The sequence below is a fragment of the Ambystoma mexicanum genome (assembly GCF_040938575.1).
Source record: "Ambystoma mexicanum isolate Mex_15411 chromosome 12 unlocalized genomic scaffold, UKY_AmexF1_1 Mex_chr12_unloc.1, whole genome shotgun sequence".
NCBI classification, from domain to species: domain Eukaryota; kingdom Metazoa; phylum Chordata; class Amphibia; order Caudata; family Ambystomatidae; genus Ambystoma; species Ambystoma mexicanum.
Genome location: NW_027182322.1, coordinates 14,262,515 through 14,270,121, shown reverse-complemented (window position 1 = coordinate 14,270,121; position 7,607 = coordinate 14,262,515). Strand labels below are relative to the sequence as shown.

General features: G+C 36.5%; 2 non-coding genes across 2 annotated transcripts; both read right to left on the bottom strand.

The window, feature by feature from the left end:
- Nucleotides 1–362: 362 nt before the first annotated feature.
- On the bottom strand, nucleotides 363–452 carry TRNAR-UCU (transfer RNA arginine (anticodon UCU)). The gene is given in 2 exon segments: nucleotides 363–398; nucleotides 416–452. It is a non-coding gene; the product is annotated as a tRNA-Arg (tRNA).
- Nucleotides 453–1,897: 1,445 nt separating this feature from the next.
- TRNAR-UCU (transfer RNA arginine (anticodon UCU)) lies at nucleotides 1,898–1,987 on the bottom strand. The gene is given in 2 exon segments: nucleotides 1,898–1,933; nucleotides 1,951–1,987. It is a non-coding gene; the product is annotated as a tRNA-Arg (tRNA).
- Nucleotides 1,988–7,607: the final 5,620 nt, after the last annotated feature.

Genomic DNA, 7,607 nt, shown 5'->3' with positions numbered 1-7,607 from the left:
ACACAAAGAGAATATACCATAAATAGCTTTGAAAGAAGATTTTACTTAATATGTCGCTAGAAACAAATGTCTGAGTGTAGGGTGTCATGTTTTTGGTCTATCTCATTTACAGCTATTATAAAGACAATGTTTCTGAAGGAAGGATACATTGGAAAAGTGCCAAGTTTCTGGCAGTGATGTTGTATTGCTTATGAGCAATATGTTCCTGTTGCAATGGAAGGCAGACTGCTTTTGATTCAGTTGCATGCTGTATTAGATACATAGGTTCAACTTGGGTCAAATTCTAAGATTAAAGCATCGGCCAAAAATAAACATTCCTCACATGCATAATGTTCCTTGTTTGAATAAGAAAGTAAAAAATGCAGCTCTGGTGGGATTCGAACCCACAACCTTTGAATGACTTTGCCAATTCACTAAGAAGTCCAACGCGCTATCCACTGCGCCACAGAGCCAGATAAAAATCCACTTGCGTACAGTAAGGGATGATCGAAGTTTTGTCAATCCAGTGTTTACATCACATCACATTATCAAGCCTTCTGGGATACATGAAAGAATGATTGTTTTCTGAAACATAAAATGTCTGTAGCAAGAATCACATTTCTGTGTGAAACCTTTAACTGCACCTTTGTTCGCTTGGGGAGAAATTCAGAGAATAGGGTATTACAGTATTTTCTTGCCAAGTGAATAGGTTTGGACAACAATTCCATACCTTAATAAAAAAAGAACTGGATAAAAAGTGCAGACATACAATTGGTTAACAATACAAAAACACAAAGAGAATATACCATAAATAGCTTTGAAAGAAGATTTTACTTTATATGTCGCTAGAAACAAATGTCTGAGAGTAGGGTGTCGTGTTTTTGGTCTATCTCATTTACAGCTATTATAAAGACTATGTTTCTGAAGGAAGGATACATTAGGAAAGTGCAAAGTTTCTGGCCGTGATGTTGTATTGCTTATGAGCAATATGTTCCTGTTGCAATGGAAGGCAGGCTGCTTTTGATTCAGTTGCAAGCTCTATTAGATACATAGGTTCAACTTGGGTCAAATACTAAGATTAAAGCATCGGCCAAAAATAAACATTCCTCACATGCATAATGTTCCTTGTTTGAATAAGAAAGTAAAAAATGCGACTCTGGTGGGATTCGAACCCACAACCTTTGAATGACTTTGCCAATTCACTTAGAAGTTCAAAGCCCTATCCATTGCACCACAGAGCCAGATAATATTCCACTTGCGTACAGTAAGGGATGATCGAAGTTTTGTCAATCCAGTGTTTACTTCACATCACAATATCAAGCCTTCTGGGAGACATGAAAGAATGATTGTTTTCTGAAACATAAAATGTCTGTAGCAAGAATCACAGTTCGGGGTGAAACCTTGAACTGCACCTTTGTTCGCTTGGGGAAAAATTCAGAGAATAGGGTATTACAGTATTTTCTTGCCAAGTGAATAGGTTTGGACAACAATTCCATACCTTAATAAAAAAGAACTGGATAAAAAGTGCAGACATACAATTGGTTAACAATACAAAAACACAAAGAGAATATACCATAAATAGCTTTGAAAGAAGATTTTACTTAATATGTCGCTAGAAACAAATGTCTGAGTGTAGGGTGTCATGTTTTTGGTCTATCTCATTTACAGCTATTATAAAGACAATGTTTCTGAAGGAAGGATACATTGGAAAAGTGCCAAGTTTCTGGCAGTGATGTTGTATTGCTTATGAGCAATATGTTCCTGTTGCAATGGAAGGCAGACTGCTTTTGATTCAGTTGCATGCTGTATTAGATACATAGGTTCAACTTGGGTCAAATGCTAAGATTAAAGCATCGGCCAAAAATAAACATTCCTCACATGCATAATGTTCCTTGTTTGAATAAGAAAGTAAAAAATGCAGCTCTGGTGGGATTCGAACCCACAACCTTTGAATGACTTTGCCAATTCACTAAGAAGTCCAACGCGCTATCCACTGCGCCACAGAGCCAGATAAAAATCCACTTGCGTACAGTAAGGGATGATCGAAGTTTTGTCAATCCAGTGTTTACTTCACATCATATTATCAAGCCTTCTGGGATACAAGAAAGAATGATTGTTTTCTGAAACATAAAATGTCTGTAGCAAGAATCACAGTTCGGGGTGAAACATTGAACTGCACCTTTGTTCGCTTGGGGAGAAATTCAGAGAATAGGGTATTACAGTATTTTCTTGCCAAGTGAATTGGTTTGGACAACAATTCCATACCTTAATAAAAAAGAACTGGATAAAAAGTGCAGACATACAATTGGTTAACAATACAAAAACAAAAAGAGAATATACCATAAATAGCTTTGAAAGAAGATTTTACTTTATATGTCGCTAGAAACAAATGTCTGAGTGTAGGGTGTCATGTTTTTGGTCTATCTCATTTACAGCTATTATAAAGACAATGTTTCTGAAGGAAGGATACATTAGGAAAGTGCCAAGTTTCTGGCCGTGATGTTGTATTGCTTATGAGCAATATGTTCCTGTTGCAATGGAAGGCAGGCTGCTTTTGATTCAGTTGCATGCTCTATTAGATACATAGGTTCAACTTGGGTCAAATACTAAGATTAAAGCATCGGCCAAAAATAAACATTCCTCACATGCATAATGTTCCTTGTTTGAATAAGAAAGTAAAAAATGCGACTCTGGTGGGATTCGAACCCACAACCTTTGAATGACTTTGCCAATTCACTTAGAAGTCCAAAGCCCTATCCATTGCACCACAGAACCAGATAAAAAACCACTTACGTACACTAAGGGATGATCGAAGTTTTGTCAATCCAGTGTTTACTTCACATCACATTATCAAGCCTTCTGGGATACATGAAAGAATGATTGTTTTCTGAAACATAAAATGTCTGTAGCAAGAATCACAGTTCGGGGTGAAACCTTGAACTGCACCTTTGTTCGCTTGGGGAAAAATTCAGAGAATAGGGTATTACAGTATTTTCTTGCCAAGTGAATTGGTTTGGACAACAATTCCATACCTTAATAAAAAAGAACTGGATAAAAAGTGCAGACATACAATTGGTTAACAATACAAAAACAAAAAGAGAATATACCATAAATAGCTTTGAAAGAAGATTTTACTTTATATGTCGCTAGAAACAAATGTCTGAGTGTAGGGTGTCATGTTTTTGGTCTATCTCATTTACAGCTATTATAAAGACAATGTTTCTGAAGGAAGGATACATTAGAAAAGTGCCAAGTTTCTGGCAGTGATGTTGTATTGCTTATGAGCAATATGTTCCTGTTGCAATGGAAGGCAGACTGCTTTTGATTCAGTTGCATGCTGTATTAGATACATAGGTTCAACTTGGGTCAAATGCTAAGATTAAAGCATCGGCCAAAAATAAACATTCCTCACATGCATAATGTTCCTTGTTTGAATAAGAAAGTAAAAAATGCAGCTCTGGTGGGATTCGAACCCACAACCTTTGAATGATTTTGCCAATTCACTAAGAAGTCCAACGCGCTATCCATTGCGCCACAGAGCCAGATGAAAATCCACTTTCGTACAGTAAGGGATGATCGAAGTTTTGTCAATCCAGTGTTTACATCACATCACATTATCAAGCCTTCTGGGATACATGAAAGAATGATTGTTTTCTGAAACATAAAATGTCTGTAGCAAGAATCACATTTCTGTGTGAAACCTTGAACTGCACCTTTGTTCGCTTGGGGAGAAATTCAGAGAATAGGGTATTACAGTATTTTCTTGCCAAGTGAATAGGTTTGGACAACAATTCCATACCTTAATAAAAAAAGAACTGGATAAAAAGTGCAGACATACAATTGGTTAACAATACAAAAACACAAAGAGAATATACCATGAATAGCTTTGAAAGAAGATTTTACTTTATATGTCGCTAGAAACAAATGTCTGAGAGTAGGGTGTCATGTTTTTGGTCTATCTCATTTACAGCTATTATAAAGACTATGTTTCTGAAGGAAGGATACATTAGGAAAGTGCAAAGTTTCTGGCCGTGATGTTGTATTGCTTATGAGCAATACGTTCCTGTTGCAATGGAAGGCAGACTGCTTTTGATTCAGTTGCATGCTGTATTAGATACATAGGTTCAACTTGGGTCAAATACTAAGATTAAAACATCGGCCAAAAATAAACATTCCTCACATGCATAATGTTCCTTGTTTGAATAAGAAAGTAAAAAATGCGACTCTGGTGGGATTCGAACCCACAACCTTTGAATGACTTTGCCAATTCACTTAGAAGTCCAACGCCCTATCCATTGCACCACAGAGCCAGATAACATTCCCCTTGTGTACAGTAAGGGATGATCGAAGTTTTGTCAATCCAGTGTTTGCGTCACATCATATTATCAAGCCTTCTGGGAGACATGAAAGAATGATTGTTTTCTGAAACATAAAATGTCTGTAGCAAGAATCACAGTTCAGGGTGAAACCTTGAACTGCACCTTTGTTCGCTTGGGGAAAAATTCAGAGAATAGGGTATTACAGTATTTTCTTGCCAAGTGAATTGGTTTGGACAACAATTCCATACCTTAATAAAAAAGAACTGGATAAAAAGTGCAGACATACAATTGGTTAACAATACAAAAACACAAAGAGAATATACCATAAATAGCTTTGAAAGAAGATTTTACTTTATATGTCGCTAGAAACAAATGTCTGAGTGTAGGGTGTCGTGTTTTTGGTCTATCTCATTTACAGCTATTATAAAGACAATGTTTCTGAAGGAAGCATACATTAGAAAAGTGCCAAGTTTCTGGCAGTGATGTTGTATTGCTTATGAGCAATATGTTCCTGTTGCAATGGAAGGCAGACTGCTTTTGATTCAGTTGCATGCTCTATTAGATACATAGGTTCAACTTGGGTCAAATACTAAGATTAAAGCATCGGCCAAAAATAAACATTCCTCACATGCATAATGTTCCTTGTTTGAATCAGAAAGTAAACAACGCGACTCTGGTGGGATTCGAACCCACAACCTTTGAATGACTTTGCCAATTCTATTAAAAGTCCAACTATCCATTGCGCCACAGAGCCAGATGAAAATCCCCTTGCGTACAGTAAGGGATGATCGAAGTTTTGTCAATCCAGTGTTTACTTCACATCATATTATCAAGCCTTCTGCGATACAAGAAAGAATAATTGTTTTCTGAAACATAAAATGTCTGTAGAAGAATCACACTTCTGGGTGAAACCTTGAACTCCACCTTTGTTCCTTTAGGGATAAATTCGGAGAATAGGGTATTACTGTATTTTCTTGCAAACTGAATACGTTTGGACAACAATTCCATACCTTAATAAAAAAGAACTGGATAAAAAGTGCAGACATACAATTGGTTAACAATACAAAAACACAAAGAGAATATACCATAAATAGCTTTGAAAGAAGATGTTACTTTATATGTCGCTTGAAACAAATGTCTGAGTGTAGGGTGTCGTGTTTATGGTCTATCTCATTTACAGCTGTTATAAAGACCATGTTTCTGAAGGATGGATACATTAGGAAAGTGCCAAGTTTCTGGCAGTAATGTTGTATTGCTTATGAGCAATATGTTCCTGTTGCAATGGAAGGCGGACTGCTTTTGATTCAGTTGCATGCTGTATTAGATACATAGGTTCAACTTGGGTCAAATACTAAGATTAAAGCATCGGCCAAAAATAAACATTCCTCACATGCATAATGTTGCTTGTTTGAATAAGAAAGTAAAAAATGCTACTCTGGTGGGATTCGAACCAACAACCTTTGAATGACTTTGCAAATTCACTTAGAAGTCCAATGCACTATCCATTGCGCCACAGAGCCTGATGAAAATCAACTTGCGTACAGTAAGGGATGATCGAAGTTTTGTCAATCCAGTGTTTACTTCACATCATATTATCAAGCCTTCTGGGATACAAGAAAGAATGATTGACTTCTGAAACATAAAATGTCTGTAGCAAGAATCACACTTCTGTGTGAAACCTTGAACTGCACCTTTATTCGCTTGGGGAGAAATTCAGAGAATAGGGTATTACAGTATTTTCTTGCCAAGTGAATAGGTTTGGAAAACAATTCCATACCTTAATAAAAAAGAACTGGATAAAAAGTGCAGACATCCAATTGGTTAACAATACAAAAACACAAAGAGAATATACCATAAATAGCTTTGAAAGAAGATTTTACTTTATATGTCGCTAGAAACAAATGTCTGAGTGTAGGGTGTCGTGTTTTTGGTCTATCTCATTTACAGCTATTATAAAGACAATGTTTCTGAAGGAAGGATACATTAGAAAAGTGCCAAGTTTCTGGTAGTGATGTTGTATTGCTTATGAGCAATATGTTCCTGTTGCAATGGAAGGCAGACTGCTTTTGATTCAGTTGCATGCTGTATTAGATACATAGGTTCAACTTGGGTCAAATACTAAGATTAAAGCATCGGCCAAAAATAAACATTCCTCACATGCATAATGTTCCTTGTTTGAATAAGAAAGTAAAAAATTCGACTCTGGTGGGATTCGAACCCACAAACCTTTGAATGACTTTGACAATTCACTTAAAAGTCCATCGCGCTATCCATTGCGCCACAGAGCCAGATGAAAATCAACTTGCGTACATTAAGGGATGATCGAAGTTTTGTCAATCGAGTGTTTACTTCACATCATATTATCAAGCCTTCTGGGATACAAGAAAGAATAATTGTTTTCTGAAACATAAAATGTCTGTAGAGGAATCACACTTCTGGGTGAAACCTTGAACTGCACCTTTGTTCGCTTGGGGAGAAATTCAGAGAATAGGGTATTACAGTATTTTCTTGCCAAGTGAATAGGTTTGGACAACAATTCCATACCTTAATAAAAAAGAACTGGATAAAAAGTGCAGACATACAATTGGTTAACAATACAAAAACACAAAGAGAATATACCATAAATAGCTTTGAAAGAAGATTTTACTTTATATGTCGCTAGAAACAAATGTCTGAGTGTAGGGTGTCGTGTTTTTGGTCTATCTCATTTACAGCTGTTATAAAGACCATGTTTCTGAAGGAAGGATACATTAGGAAAGTGCCAAGTTTCTGGCAGTAATGTTGTATTGCTTATGAGCAATATGTTCCTGTTGCAATGGAAGGCGGACTGCTTTTGATTCAATTGCATGTTGTATTAGATACATAGGTTCAACTTGGGTCAAATACTAAGATTAAAGCATCGGCCAAAAATAAACATTCCTCACATGCATAATGTTGCTTGTTTGAATAAGAAAGTAAAAAATGCTACTCTGGTGGGATTCGAACCCACAACCTTTGAATGACTTTGCAAATTCACTTAGAAGTCCAATGCACTATCCATTGCGCCACAGAGCCAGGTGAAAATCAACTTGCGTACAGTAAGGGATGATCGAAGTTTTGTCAATCCAGTGTTTACTTCACATCATATTATCAAGCCTTCTGGGATACAAGAAAGAATGATTGACTTCTGAAACATAAAATGTCTGTAGCAAGAATCACACTTCTGTGTGAAACCTTGAACTGCACCTTTGTTCGCTTGGGGAGAAATTCAGAGAATAGGGTATTACAGTATTTTCTTGCCAAGTGAATAGGTTTGGACAACAATTCCAT